The following is a 15,699-nucleotide window of genomic DNA, read 5'->3' as shown; positions in this document are numbered from 1 at the left end:
AGGCAAAGAGAGAGAGAGAGAGAGATCTGTCTGTCCTTCTTATGTCTCTGGCCTACACACACGACACTCAATAACCTCTCTCTCTCTCTTTCTCTCTCTCTCTCTCTCTCTCTCCCTCTCCCTCTCCCTCTCTCCCCGTCTGTGTAGTAACTGTCTCTTTCTCTTTATCGTTTTAACCATCACTCTCTTCTCTGCCCATAGCTCTTTTTCAGTCTGTCTTTCCTCTTTTGCTGCCGTCTCTCTCACTGTCACTCGTTCGCTCTCTCTCTTACTCTCTCCCTGCCATCTCTTTTCTCTTACACGCACACTTTATCTCTCTGCTGCCGCTGCTTCGAATGTGTCAGCAAACACAAACGAGACACCATGAAGTCGGCTGTGAACAGGAGAGAGAGAGAGAGAAAGAGAGAGAATGGGGGAAGGGTGTCAAAGGAGAGATTGAGAGAGAGAGAGAGTGATGGTCCTTTGTGCAACGGGAATTTGTTAATGTGCGTGCGTGTGTGTGTGTGTGTGTGTATGTGTGTGTGTGTGTGTGTGTGTGTGTGTGTGTATCCAGAGAGCCTGGGGGTCTAACTGACATTATCCCGCCTGGAACAATCCAGATATTGCTCCCAAAACTTTCCCATCATGCACTGCTCTCAGATTGGAACAAACACACACACACGCACACACACACTAAACAATGTTGTCATAATTAGGAGAACCCAAAATTATTAGCAAGTAACACGACAATGATGCATAGAATATTAGCAAGACTTTCTGTTTTGTAGTGAGTGTCATTGTTTGTATTGTGTACATGGTCTGTGTTGCAATATGGTTATTAATAATAATGATAATAATAATAATAATAATAATAATAATAATAATAATAATAATAATAATAACCTTTATTTATACAGTAATTCTATGACAGATCAATACAACAGAAAGACATTGAGGTTGAGCAGCAGTAAGAAATATTTAAATACAATAAAATAGAATAAAAAGCTGGTCCCAGTGACAAGGATAAAACAAATGGAAACAAAAAAAAAGATAAAATGAAATAGCATACAAAAGTAACAAGAATAAAGACCAAAACTAAATAAATAACTAAATCAATAAATCAGAGCCAAAGATTATAAAAAGGCTGTATGGTAAAAGTAAAAGTAAAAGATAAAAGTAAGTTTATTTAAAGATGACACTATACTTTATGCAGAATCCTTGAGGGAAAGATCTATTCTAATTCATGCACTGAATCTCATTTTATTTTGAGAAAATGAGAGGTTTGAATATGGGTCCACTGTCACAGTAGAACACACACCCCAACCACACACACACACACACACACACACACACACACTCACACACACACACAGATCACCTAAACATGACCAATCCAACTGTCTCATTCTCTCCCAGAATAAATATTTTAAAGTTGGGTGCTCTCAAAATGCAGTAATCTCCACTTCTGTTGGTGGGTGTGAATAATGAATGCAATAAAAACTCACACCACTACTCTCTTGCTGCCTCAAGCTATCTGAACCTCATCTGATCTGAACGGGGGAGGCGAGCAATTGTAGAGAGAGGGGGATTAGATAATTAGAGGAGACGATGAGTGAAGAGTTGGAGAGACGGAGAGAGCGAGAGAGAGAGAGTGAGAGAGAGAGAGAGAGAGAGATGGAGGGAGAAGTGGCGGCAATAGAGAGCATAAGGTACAGAGACAGACAGCAGGAGAGTGCTGTAGGACAGAGAGAGAGGGGACAGAGCATGTAGAGAAAGAGGAAGAAAAGATGTGGGAGAGAGACAGAAGGCAACAAGGGGGAAACAGAGAGAGAGAGAGAGAGAGAGAGAGAGAGAAGGGGAAACACAGGTTCTCTCTTTCACTTCCATGGAGAGCTGCCCAAAATGTTCTGTGGCCAAGAGGTAGAGAGACAGAGACAGAGAGAGAAGAAGAGAGAGAGAGAGAGAGAGAGAGAGAGAGAGAGAGAGAGAGATGGTCATGTAGAGGACAGTTGTGTCTGCCATCCTAATGGAATCTAACGAGCGTTTTGTACCAGACAGAGGGCCAGTTTGTTTTTCCACCTTGGCTGAACCTTGGGCAGAGGACAGGTGTAATTTCTTAATTATCTTTATAGAGTTGGCCGTCTCATGCTTACATACACAACGTGTGACAACGTGCTGTAGCTGGAAGAAAGAGATTTAATGAAGCTCTAACCAGCCTGGTGGCTTTCACTGTAATTAGGGAGGTCGTTAGATGGTGAAGGTGGAACAGCCTTGACTTTTTTGGTTCAGGACTATATGTGATGGCTGCTTGTGTGATGCATTTGCAGGTAGTGGGGCAGACACATGACACACACACACACACACACACACACTTCCACTCCCTTCCACTGTCCGTTTTCTCTCTCTTAGTCCACCAGACTTGTGATGACTATTGGACATCGTTTTTGGTGTGCTGAGTGTGTGTGTGTGTGTGTATCTTCCTGTACTTCTATCTTTGTAAGAACCAATTTGAGTTTTAAACCTTCAGAGTGAGGACATTTTTGTGAAGTGAGGTCATTTTGGTGGGTCCTCAAGCTTCTTCATGGCGCAATTTTAGGGTTAGGACTTGGTTTTTAGGGTTGAAGTTAGAATTAGGATTAGGTTAGGGTTAGGGGATAGGGGGAATGAATGTAGTCAATGGATGTTCCTCCTCCAGAAGTTTCAAATGTGTTTAACCTATATTTAACTGAATTGAATCCCATGTTTTAAGTCTGCTCAACAGCCTAGCATGCTTAAGTCACACCAAACACACACAACATCACATCCACGTCAGACGGGGCCTTATCCCCTGTCTTCCCCCTCTTTTTTCATTTTTTTTTTTCATTTCCCCCCCTCTCGTGTCTCTTCTCTCTGGCGCCCATAGCCAATCTCAGCCTGTGACTAAAGCGCCATCTCCCAGGCTGCACACTCCAGGCTGCACTCACACACTGGGTCTGCAAGCACTAAGAGAGCCACCGCTGTGTTTAAGCTCATTTACTCCTCTCCACACGGTGCTGGACGTCGGTCTGCGGGAATCAGCGAATTCACTGGGATTCAACAGCCGTGCATCAAATAAATCTTCTCTCGGACTAACCAGCTGCAGACAGTAGTAGCCCTATAGCGAGTGACCAGATCGCGTTCAAGCAAAAGGAGGAGAGAAACGCGCTGGAGAGGGAGGAGAAAGATAGATTGATAGATAGATAGGAAGAGAGGGGGGAAAAGAGGAAAAAGGGAAGCGCGCAAAGCCCCGCGTCGATTATTTTTCTACAGTACTGTGGCCACGGAGCCTGGAGCAGTAGGCTACGATAAATATTTGACCTCCACCTCCTCGGATGGTGGGAAACTGGTTGGTGAAATGGAGATGTCGAGATTTTGTCCCCTCCCGTCTGCTCCTCCGGCACACACGCTGCTGCCGCTGCTGCTGATGTTTGCGTAGGAGCGTTTCATTTTGCGGACAGTGTTGGTTAACCAGTCTCTACTATTCAAACAACTCAAGACTAAGCGGTGGATATAACTGTGTGGCTGCTTGGGGTCAAAGCACATCTTCCCCCAGAAAACACTACTGGAGCTGGGCTATTCTCCAAAAAAAAAAAAACACCCTTCTATCGGCTTTGGGGGTGATTTTCGGTCGTTTCTGCGAGTCCTGGGATTTGGACAGAAATGTTTTGCATGCAAATGACCAGAATGTGTCAAGAAAAGTAACAACCAAACAAAAAAATAACAAACGTGGACATTTTCCCTCAACGACGCATCTGCTATTTTTGTGGCTGTTTCACGAAATTAACACGAAAAGAGGATCAGGCCCACCGGGGTTTATTTTGATTCACTCTACTTAAGCCAAACCTGTATTTGTGCTCTGAAAATCGCATATCAGCGATAGCCAGCACCTCAGTGTTTAGGTGGTCAGTTTACCGACGTTGCTTGGGGTTTATTATTGTTGTCATTCAGTGACTGAGGTCGACACAAACTAAACGCCACCAGAGGTCGGGACCGGAGCTCTTAGGAGCCGCCACAACCTTAGATGTGACCTGGTGAATTCCTCTTATCTCTGAAGGTAAGCACTTCAACTCTTGAAATTAGTGGACTGACTGTTTCCCCACCCTGAATAACTTGCTTTGAGACAGACAAAACGCTCAAAGTTTCGTTTTTGCTCTGTCAAAGCGTCCCTTGTTTTCGATTTTGCTGGGGGTTTTTTTGTTTGTTTCCTGTCTGCCCTTTATTGTTAGCAAAACAAAGACACATCTGTCTGTCAGTCCTAGATTGGGAGAAAGAGAAAGATAAGATTTAACTGGTGAGGGATAGAAAAGAGAAGTTGTAGCCTGACAAACTGTACTGTATGTTAGAAATAGATATGATTCATTGCTGAGACGGAGAGAGACAGAGTGAGAGTGAGAGAGTTGGGGTGTAAAGTAGATAAAAACTCACTGCTGAGAGGCAGAGTGCTCCATGAGTTTCTCTTTTCAGCACCACGGACAGCAACCCACTATTCCTCATGACAAGAGGAGAGGCAGTCTATTTTCTCCTCTCCGGTATTTCATCCAGAACATTTATCATGTATTATAGTCCCTCAATACACAATACAATGTAGAGGCAGCAGAGGAGTCTTGTATGAGTTTTTGTGAGCTTAAATAACACCAAGGCCAAGGCAAATAGGCAGGTAAATGGATAGATAGGTAGGTAGGTAGAAAGAAAACAGATAGATATACAGACAGGCTGAAAGACAGTCAGGCAGACAGACAGGCAGGCAGACAGACAGATAGATAGATAGATAGATAGATAGATAGATAGATAGATAGATGGATAGATAGATAGATAGATAGATAGATAGATAGATAGATAGATAGAGTGTGTGTGTGTGTGTGTGCGTGTGTGTGTGTGTGAGAGAGAGAGAGAGAGAGAGAGAGCTTCAGTGCTTTGTATGGCAGACATGCTGGCTGGTTGGCTGGCTACATGCTGACAAAACAGCATGGCTAGTGAGCCACAGCTACTGTCACCAACTGTTAGCCATGGCCATATCCAAACTCGTATTCGCTCCAGATATATTTCTGAGCAGGGTGGAAAGGCAATAAAACTGACAATAAAACTTTTCATTGAATCCAATGAAAATGAAAATACTGTAGGCAGGCTGCACCCCGCCACCTATTCAGTGTTGATGATTCAGTGAAGAATTGATAATTGACTGCCAGCCAAAATGTAAACCCACAATTTTGTGTGTTTGAGTGTAATGGGGAAGACTAAATTACCACTTCTGCTGTGAAAATTTGTCCCCAGCAGATATGTTTTGGTTCCAAGTGCTACAGCACAAGGATGGAGCTTAGGGATTTGGGACACAAGCTTGTTGACTTTATTTGGCCCTAAGAGCAACATTTTGCACAACCCGTGTACTAAAAATAGTCAAATTTGACTGCAAGCCAAAGTGTAAACCAACATTTTTCTGTGTGCAGTGGTGATGACTATTTAGAAACACCTCTCTGATTTGGGGAACAAACTTGCTGGGTTTATTTGCCGCTAACAGCACTATTTTGCACTGCCAGACTGGAATATAACTAGTCTGAATCAAGTGTAAGAATATAGTAAATCATCCCTATCTGTTTGAGTATCAAAACCCCATACTACTGTTTCTACTGTTACAAATTCCAGCCACAGTTCAGTAAGCTTTGTTACCATGGAGGAATAATGTTCAGTACTCTCTGCTGCACTTGCATAGTAGCAGAAGTGATTTGGAGTGATTGCTACTAACCTGTTGTGTCTATTTACCTGAAGGTATCTGAAAGCCAAATGCCTCCTTTCTGTACTTGCAGTAGTTTGAAACCAAATGTTACCAGATCCACGAATCCTTGCAGCTACATATTTAATTTAGCAAGTTAATTTATGAATTAGGAGCAACGGGATTGAATGTTACACACTTACTTCCATTCATACCTGGGAGTTTCCAGGTACAGCAGCAATCTTGTGCTGCTAGCGATTCAGTGAGCTACAGCGAATTCATTTTGCGAGCTTTTCAAAATGTATTCACAGTACTGTCATCCTTCTATGTCATGCTCATGCTATCCCAGTTTTAGTATCACAGTCACTGGTTTCGAACACTTCAGACGCGTCATATCAGGACTCCCTAATATTCTGACAGCGAAATTGTCCTATTCTAAAGCGATGGAGATGGAGAGTAAGACCTAAAGCAGTAGGGAACGACAACTGGGACTAAATTCATGCTGTGGTCTACAAGGAACACACACACACACACACACACACTACACACACACATCCAGTGATTTTAGAATGGCTACAACGCTATGAAAGAGGAGGCGGGGCTTGTGTTCCCATGGCGACTTCCTCTGTGACCCTTAGAACAACCTTGGCCCCCCGGGAGATCAGTCATACTCTCGCGCACACGCACAGACACACACACACACACACACACACACACATAAGTGCACACAGACACACACACACACACACACACACAGTCCCCCTTAGAGCGTGACTATGAGTGACTGTGTATTTCTTGTCTGCTTGCTGCTGCTCTACCAGCCTCTCAGTCATTACAGAGAGAGATAGAGAGGGAGAGAGAAAGAGAGAGAGAGAGAGAGAGAGAGAGAGTTGAAGGACAAGAAGATGAGTAGGAAGGAAGAGTGAATTTCAAAGAGAGATGGATAAAAAGATGAAAAAAGGTATTGAAAATAGAGTAGATAGAAAATAGAGAGAGGGGGATAGAGAAGAGGAGGTAAGGTTTAACTCTGGTAATACAATCAAGGGAGTATAAGCAATTATAGTAGGCAGTATATCCACTTCTGTCTTTTCTGGGCATGTAGAGTGTACACGCATATCAGCTTCATTACCTTTAAAACATATAGGGAAGGGATATTGTAATAGATCCACTTCCCCTCACGTGTATAGAATAGAGAGAGAGAGAGAGAGAGAGAGAGAGGAGAGAGGAGAATTGTAGTGGAGAAATGGAGACTGGGGGGAAGGGAATATGGCTGCTCAATGATCATGTTAAACAGTCACCACCCGTCCCTCCCTTCCTCCACCCTTCTCTCCTCCCCTCCCCCCTCAGCACCATGCACCCTTACATGCACACACACACACACACACACACACACACACACACACACACACACACACACATACATGCATCTCTACATGCACACACTCACACAAGGAGGGATTTCCATACATACACATACACATATTAATGTAAATACACAAGCAGGAACTTGCACACACGTCCGCGCATGTGCACACACACACACACTCACACACACACACACACACACACAGATCAGTGGTCAGCTACTCTCATCCCAGTGAGTGATTACAGTAAACTGAAGCTCATTTCAAAGAGTCGCCCTTTAGAGGAGGGAGAGGAGTAAGAGAAGAAAGAAGACGAGGAGAAACATCAGCAGGAGAGAAGCTGCTGCTCCTCAGTGCTCTTTCCTCATCTATGCCAGTTCAGTATCATTATCGTGTGTGTGTGCATGCACATATGTGTGTGTGTGTCTCTGAGCACACTGTGAGTGTGAGTTTCTTTAATTATACATGTATGTTATGCTGCTTTTCCAATAATGGCATTAGTTGAGACTTTCATGTTCAGTGCAGTTAAGCCTTGTACTACAGACATGCCTGTCTATTGGGCCTATAGCCCAGTGTATATATTACTCACTAAATCTATGGGCATATACACATAACCTAACAATATGCACTAAGTCTATGTGTGAGTATAGAGTATATACTGTATATTTAAGTTTTAAAGAAGCCTAGGGGCTTACCTTTTTCTACAATTTTCATAGCATACACTACTGTCTAAGTTTATGGAGCAAAGCCTGTTTTCAAGGCCTGTGTGCTCATTATGGGAATAGCCAAGGTTGGCTGCAGAATGTAAAATTTAAGACTAAAGAGGTACACAGTTCAACATGCTGCTTTTGGGGAGAGATGAAGCATACTGTGCAAGTTTTGTGAAATGAAATGGTTCCGTATATGTTTTATAATCAAGAGAATACTAAATCCACTTCAACACATGATATGTTTGTGCCTAAGTCATTGTATTTTACTATGTTATAATTTTATTTTACAGCCTAATACACAGTACAAAATCTTACTCTTGGGAAGGTGCTGAATATTGTATAATGAATGCATAATCTGCACTAGTTTTAAAGTACAGGACAGAGCTGTTTTATGAAATCTTAACCCCCCAAAAAGTGCCAAAAACCATAAAAAGCAATCCCAGCAAGGTCATGACTTGCACTGCCGCTGCCACAAGAGTTGATCACCACCACAAAATTGCAGATTAGATAAGAGATTCCCATTCATTATGTATCCTTTGTGCCTCACAGCGGTGCACTTAATTTCTTAGCTCACTGAACAGGTTCTCTTTTGCCATGCAGTTGTTTCTTCGGCATACTGTAATTTGGGAGAAGATGGTTCCTTTACAAACAGGCTAGAACTTTTGAGAGTGGACCACCCACTCAAAAAAGGGAAAAAAAAAGCAGTGGTAATATGTCAGTCTGTAATAGCCCTGTCGCCATAGTAACTGAAGACCTGTTCGTACTTTTGCACACTGACTCTTAACACTGACCATTAGCTACAGTAACAACCAAGCCATCATCAACCTTGAGCTTTTTACACACTGCCTTTATCCATCCATCTATCTATCTATCCATACATACATACATACATACATACATACATACATACATACATACATACATATAAACATACATAAATACATATAAACGTATATGCATACATACAAACATTTATCCATCCATCCTCTCATTCTCTCTCCCCTGCCTTTCCTTCTTCATTTGTTCCTCCCTCATTTCCTCTGTCCCTTCCCCTCTTCCTCTGCCAGTCTGCCTCTTCTCTTATCCCTCTGTCTTTTTTCCTGGTCTCCTCCTGTTGGTCCGCTCCTCTCTCCTCTCTCCACCTGTTCTTCCTTCTCCCCCTTCATGCTGTCGCTCTCTCTACGGTCCCCGTTTCCCTCTATGTTAATCTACATATCTTGCCCCGCTCCACTGCCTTCTCTCCTTCTTTCTCTCCTGTTTTCCAAGGTTTAACCATACATGTCCATCATAGGCCCAGCATACATACCCTGTTGCTATGGCTTTTTATTAATGACAATATGTTATGCACAGACACACACACACACACACACACACACACACAAAGACAATACTGTCAGACTAGACCAAATCCGCCCCCTCAAATTGGTCACTTCTGGGCATGTCAGCAAGTGGTAGCAAGTGGGGTTTAATCAACTTTGTCCAACTCATATTTGGATATTGAAATAGTAGAAATAGCTGTGCAAACTTTTGATTACTAGGACATGTATTTGGAGAAATACATTTCAATCAATCCAAATCAATTCAGGAAAAAATATTGCCAACTAAGGTCACTGGTAAATCAGTCTTAATAGCTTGTGTAGACCCACCAGGAGCACCGAGAGTATCTGCGTCCTTCCTCCAGGCAGCATTTCTCCTGTCAGTGTCCCAGTAGGCAGGGAGGGCTCATACAAATCCCAGCACCGCTGCAATCTATTTGTCCTCAAAAGACATGCCTGGTAATGAGAAAGTGGGTGAAAGCCTGTACAATCAATGTCATCTTCTTTGGCCAAATGGATTGGTTCTCCCATGGTGAGCACTGCGTGCATGTGCATAAAGTTAGCTGAATTTCAACTTTTGTCCCACGCCTTTCCCCCACGTTGCGTGCTTGGTTCGCACAGCAAGCTATCCTGTGCAGCGAATCGCTCGCTTCTCATAGTAAATGGAAAGAAGTGGAACTGGCCGCTTGGCAGATCGTGTTTGGTGTGGCTTGCCTGTAAGAATGACAAGTCTTAATTGATGCAGAGAGGGAGAGAGAAGCAGAAAGAGAGAGAGAGTGTGTCTGAGAGAGAGAGAGAGAGAGGGAGATATTCTGAAATTCAGTTCCATCCAGGTTAGGAATAAAATACAGTTTGAATGTGTACCCTTTTAACAATCTAAGGCTAAAGAGCTAAGTATTCAAGTGTATGATTTTAACTGGTGGTATATGTGTGTGTGTGTGTGTGTGTGTGTGTATCTGTGGGTATATGCCACGGCTGTGTGATATATTCACCAGAGTGGCGCACATAAGTAGTTCTTCCCATTCTCCTGATGTGAGACTATTCTGAGTCGTGTAACGTTATGTAAATACCATATTTGCTCGACAGAATGTGTTTCTTATATGCGGAGTGACTCGCAGCGGGATCTATCTGTCTCTGTGTCACAGACACTGTGTTTGCCTGTGTGTCGCACTGCTGTTCAAAGAGACGTTTAAAACACAGGCATACCCACGCTCCCCAAGGCAGTGCACATCAACTGAACAGACAGAGAGTGAAAGTGGTGGAGAGCAGAGAAAGCAAAGGGCCAGGGAAAGAGACAGAGAGAGCAAAGTAAATGGAAGGAGCGGCTAAACAGACAGAGAAGGCATAGGGAAAGAAAGAGAGAGAGAGAGAGAGAGAGAGAGCAGGGGGTGGGAGAGAGAGTCGAAAGCAAAAGCAAGGAAAGGCTGACGAAAAGTGAATGTCACGAATGGCAGCTTGCCAAGGCGATGGACGGAGATATAAAAAGATGAAGGGAGAGCAGGAGAACAGAGGAACACAGGTGACCGGCTGCCCCTACAGGAGGCTTTCTGCTAGGTGGTGGAAGAGGAAAAAAGGCAGACTCACATCACACACAAACCTGTACGCAAGTGCACAAGAGCTTATACTTTTGCACAGACACACACACACACACACACACACACACACACAGGGGGCACAAGTATACACACATCACACACAGACAGACAGAAGCAAAAACAAACACAGACTAAATTGTGTACATCAGTTCCAGTAAAGAAGAGGGCAAGTGGCAGTGATTGTAGATCTGCTGCCAACAAAGGACTGTTGTGCAGTCTTACATCAGTCAGTCTTCTCTATTTCTCTTCTCTTCTCTTCTCTTCTCTTCTCTTCTCTCCTGCCCACAAGCCGTGTGCTTTAGTCAGATGTATGCATCAATCAGCTTGTTGCTGTTCCTTGCTTGTGCATGCATGCGTGTGTGTGTGTTTGTGTGTCAGAGCAGCAGCAGCCGGGGTTATGTAGAGGTGAGGGTAGAGATAACCAGTTTACGATGTTATAATACGACTTGACCTGCACTACACCACCTCTCGCTTCACTACATTTACTGTGGCATCTGGCCAGGTGTGTGTGTGTGTGTGTGTGTGTGTGTGTGTGTGTGTGTGTGGGGGTCTGTCAAAACGTGTCGGTCTGTCAAACACTAACACAAAACACTCCCTCTATATATCTCTATCCCTCAAGTATTGCACAATAATAATTATACAATACAATACAATACAATACAATACAATACAACTTTATTGTCCACACAAGGTGGAAAATTGTCTTTGGCTCACAGGCATTACATAAGATCAACACAGTACATAAAATCACACAAAACGTGCATACGAAGAGACACTAGGAGGTACACAAGAACAGATAAAAGTGCATTATATATATTATTATATATTATATATTATATATCCAGTATGTAGTATGGGGAGAATGTGACTGAGAGGTAGATTATATTTCCTTGGCATTGTTATGACTGACAATGAGCTGGATGCTCTACATTCACACAGCCTGCAAAAACAGCCTGCATCTCTTTCTAATTTCTCTCTGCTCACACACCCAGTCACACTGACGCTGTGATTTTTTTGTAGTGATCACTCATCTATGATGTGAAAGAACGGCTTCATTGCCTGCTTATCCAATAAGTTACAACCATAAAAATGGTATAATATGTAACTGAATTGAAATATTGAGGCAATATACTTTCAGGACTGTTGAACATTAGCATAAGTTTGTTTAAAATGAATTAGTACACTTACTCAAATCACTTGGTTGTCAAACTTAATCACAGGAAGCCCTCTATCAGTAGCTTGCCTCAAGGCAAGGTGGTTTTCATCAAATGTTGGAGTATCATGTTGATCTCAGTTTCAGTCACTGAAGCCAAACTGGCCCAAACATGGTCATACTGTATTATTGTAGCATTTGTTACATTGTCCTTTAAATACATTTGCATGTATGCCAAATGCAATTATTTCATTTATCTTCATTCAGATAATACAGTCAGTGCTACTTTGTTTTAAAGCTTTTATCTGCTTTTATCTTATGTGTATCTCTTAAATTTTTTTCAACAAATCATCTCCAAACAGGAGAGCCAACTTTTAATGGATATGAGCCCACCTATAGTATTTCCTGCTGGGTTTGATTTGACACTAGCTACCAGCCAAATGCTAGTAAATTTTGGTTTTATTTGATAAACTATTAATTCTATTAATCACTTTTGGCTGGCAGCTAGTCAATGTTAAATCAATCTTACCTGTCCTATAAACTGCTTTCGCTGCTAATAAATTGAATTGCTGGTTAATCCACTAGCAACTGTGGCTGGCTCACTTACACACACTTACACACTTACACATTATGTCATATATATCAAAATTGCAGCTAATCCAAGACACAAGGTGACATTTAAAAAATGCCTTTTCACCAGTCAACCCAAACTAGCCAGTCCCAACCCTCCTGTGAGATTGGGTACATGATCCTATGGCTCGGGGAGGGAAAGCAAAACAAGGAAAAAACGTAATATGGGAATTGTCTCAATGTGAAGTGTCAAGGAGCAAATGTAATTTAATGGAGTGTTATCCAACTCAGGAAGAGAGAAAAGGAATTAAATTTATTCTGTGCATTACACTGAACAGAGCAGCTAGCCAGAGGGGAGGTGAGTGTGTGTGTGTGTGTGTGTGTGTGTGTGTGTGTGTGTGTGTGTGTGCGCACGCGTGTGTGTATGTATAGATAGCTTTAGCATGGCGTGTACAAATGGGGCTGACAATGACCATATAAGGCATCTCCCCATGCAAGTCTATGATGACAATCTCCTTTTCAATCAGCTTCGATCACTTTTTATGTATTCTAAACATGAAAATCACATGTGCATTTGGCCTTTTATAATAGTGCATAGTCGTCCGAGGACATGGCATTTTTATCCCCTAAATGCCCCCCCGACCCCTCCAAAAAGTGTATTTTTTAACATCATATGGTTGTTCAACAGCATTACCAGAAAAACAATATGTTCTATAATAATAATAAACAAAATATAATACACTTCACAAAAAATTGGGCAAAAGACACCAGAGGCTGAGTCGGAGGTGGTCGAAAATAGACTTCATCCTGTTAAGATAAATACAATGGGCCCTTTGTTTTCCCCCATGTGGGCGTGACCCTCAGCTTTGCACATCATTGCTGTAGCTATATGTGTGTGTGTATATGTGTGTGTGTATGTGTGAGTATGTGTATTTATATGTGTGTTTGTGTGCGTAGGCTGTATAAGCAACAACCAGCCCCAAAATAGAATGTGAACATTGCCTTTGTCCTGCAGAATCCTCTCATTTCCCATCTTGCTGTTGTTCTTTCTTCACTGGAACTTACAGTTGACATTTTCTCTGAGTAACTACAAAACGTCAGATGACTCTGGGATCCTGTAAAGCCATCGATAATACTTTGGAAAATGCCATCCCTGGGGAAACAAGAAGTTTATCTCTATCTCTCAGTAGCTGACATTTTGGAGATGTGAGGTTTCTGCAGCACACTGACAATGTGATATATTCCTTAGTCTACAGGAGCAAGACTCCTACCTAAAAACAAGATGATGTTGTCAAGCAACTCTTTCTAGAGCTGCTCCACTGACAATGAGTGTATTTGCCGAAACTATTTTGAGCTTAGTCGTCAAATGTTTGTACTTGTACAAGCTAAGTAGTATTGACTGGCAAATGGTGCCTGTAGCAGGCAGCAAATACATGTAGGCACCCTGGAATGTGATGAGTAATACTGAACATCTGCTTAGAGACCAACAGTATGAACTGTCAGAGAGTTTCTGATGGTTTGCTTACTTATGCTTTACTTTTTTACCCAGTCCTTCCTGGTGTATGCTTGTGTGTGTATGTGTATGTGTGTGTGTGTGTGCGTGTGTGTGCATGCATGTGTGTGTATATTAAATAACTGTGTGTTAAAAAAAAGTGCTTGTCACCTTCCTGCAACACATCCCTCACACACTGATGTGGGTGTTGCTGCGACTCACCTCTTGCAGTATCATTAGGACACCCACTAAGCTGTTGTCAACTGCCTGCAATTTTCGTCCTTAGGGCATGATGTTTTGTGTGTGTGTGTGTGTGTGTGTGCGCGTGGGTGTGTGTGTGTGTGCAAACACCTATTTGAATGTGCAGCAGTGTGTTCACTACAGTATGTGCTTGTGATTGCATTTAGGATTTTTTTTTACGGATTAACTCGTTGCGGACGTGACAGACAGAAGCGTACGCTCGGCTGAGCACAGGATCATTTTCTCGGTGTGTTTGCATGGTTAGCCTTTTTCACACCAGGAAGTCCCACCGGAGCTCTGCAAGTCACAACAAACTGTCTCCGCTGTCACTGTGATTTCTCGTACGAGGACCTGACTGATACTGAACTCACAGGCTAGGAGTGGATCCGCCGAGCGGCAGGGAGCAAGTAGTGTTGATGGATGGACATCTCTTGTTCTGAGTTATTTGAAGAGCACTTCATCTTGTCTGACACTGTGAATAGCAGAATAGAATTCAATAGAACAGCCTACACACACACACACACACACACACTTATCTCTCTCAACCAAGCCCTATACATACGTATATCTCTACCTCACACATACAGAGACATAGAGTCCACAAACACACACATACACACAAACACACAGAGACATTTTGCATTGCCCCGGGTGAGAGAGAGAGACGTGGCTAGCTTGTTTGTTGTGTTCATTATTATTTAATATGAAAGAAGAAACAATACACAGCGAGTTGGGGTGAATCTCTCTCGGCAGACTGATATTCTGGTGAAAACAGCACTTTTGTCTGCAGCGTCCTGAGATTGGAGAGGCTGTTGAGTTGTAGCACTGCAATCCACATTCTCTTGTCTGCTGTATTTATGCAGAGTTAAGCAGAAACAATAACTACACTTCATGCTGTTAGAGTGAAGTAGCTTGAGGCATGTGTGTGGGTGTGGGTGGGTGTGTGTGTGTGTGTGTGTGTGTGTGTGTGTGTGTGTGTGTGTGTGTGTGTGTGTGTGTGTCTGTGGGTGTGTGTTGCTAGAGGAAGAGACAGACAGGTTGGAATAGTTTGTTCTGCAGCATCAAAATTTTGCCTCCTCTGTTTACCTAAAAAAACACAAACGTACATGCACACAAAAACACACACACACACACACACACACAAGCATGCATGCCTCAAACTACTTCATTCTGTGCACACACATACACACACACACAGTAATATTTTAGCAAGAGTATGCACACAAATACATCAGCATACACACACACACACACACACACACACACACACACAGATAAACACACACATTTTATTCCCATATCCTTCATGTCTGTTCTGTACTGTGTGTTTTGGTTGCCATGGGTGCATGATTTCCAGTCTTGACTAAGGTGAGAGAGGCAGAGACAGAGAGAGAAATTTAGAAATACACATGATATGATGTAACAAATTGAACTATACCTAGTGCTGTAGGGTGAGCACACCCATGTAGAAACCTATCTTGTATGTTAGAGGACAGGGATGTGGGTGAGAGCTGGTTGGTCATTTGGGTAACCAAGTGGCCACTTCCCATCACAG

At 42.7% G+C, this 15,699-nt stretch overlaps 1 protein-coding gene across 1 annotated transcript in view; it reads left to right on the top strand.

The window, feature by feature from the left end:
- The first annotated feature begins 3,939 nt into the window (after positions 1–3,939).
- The window catches only part of fam163ba (family with sequence similarity 163 member B, genome duplicate a), a 32,943-nt gene continuing 21,183 nt past the window's right edge, over positions 3,940–15,699 (top strand). Inside the window, exon 1 of the mRNA XM_071533182.1 lies at positions 3,940–4,051. The gene's annotated coding sequence lies outside the window, so the exon portion shown is untranslated. The remainder of the gene's footprint in view (positions 4,052–15,699) is intronic.

The sequence above is a fragment of the Centroberyx affinis genome, unplaced genomic scaffold (genome assembly GCF_046629955.1).
Source record: "Centroberyx affinis isolate AG114_WGS23_722 - 3 ecotype Tasmania unplaced genomic scaffold, CSIRO-AGI_Caff_v1 ptg002334l_1, whole genome shotgun sequence".
Classification (NCBI taxonomy): domain Eukaryota; kingdom Metazoa; phylum Chordata; class Actinopteri; order Beryciformes; family Berycidae; genus Centroberyx; species Centroberyx affinis.
The sequence above is the reverse complement of the archived record's forward strand: the minus strand, read 5'-3'. Positions and strand labels throughout refer to the sequence as shown.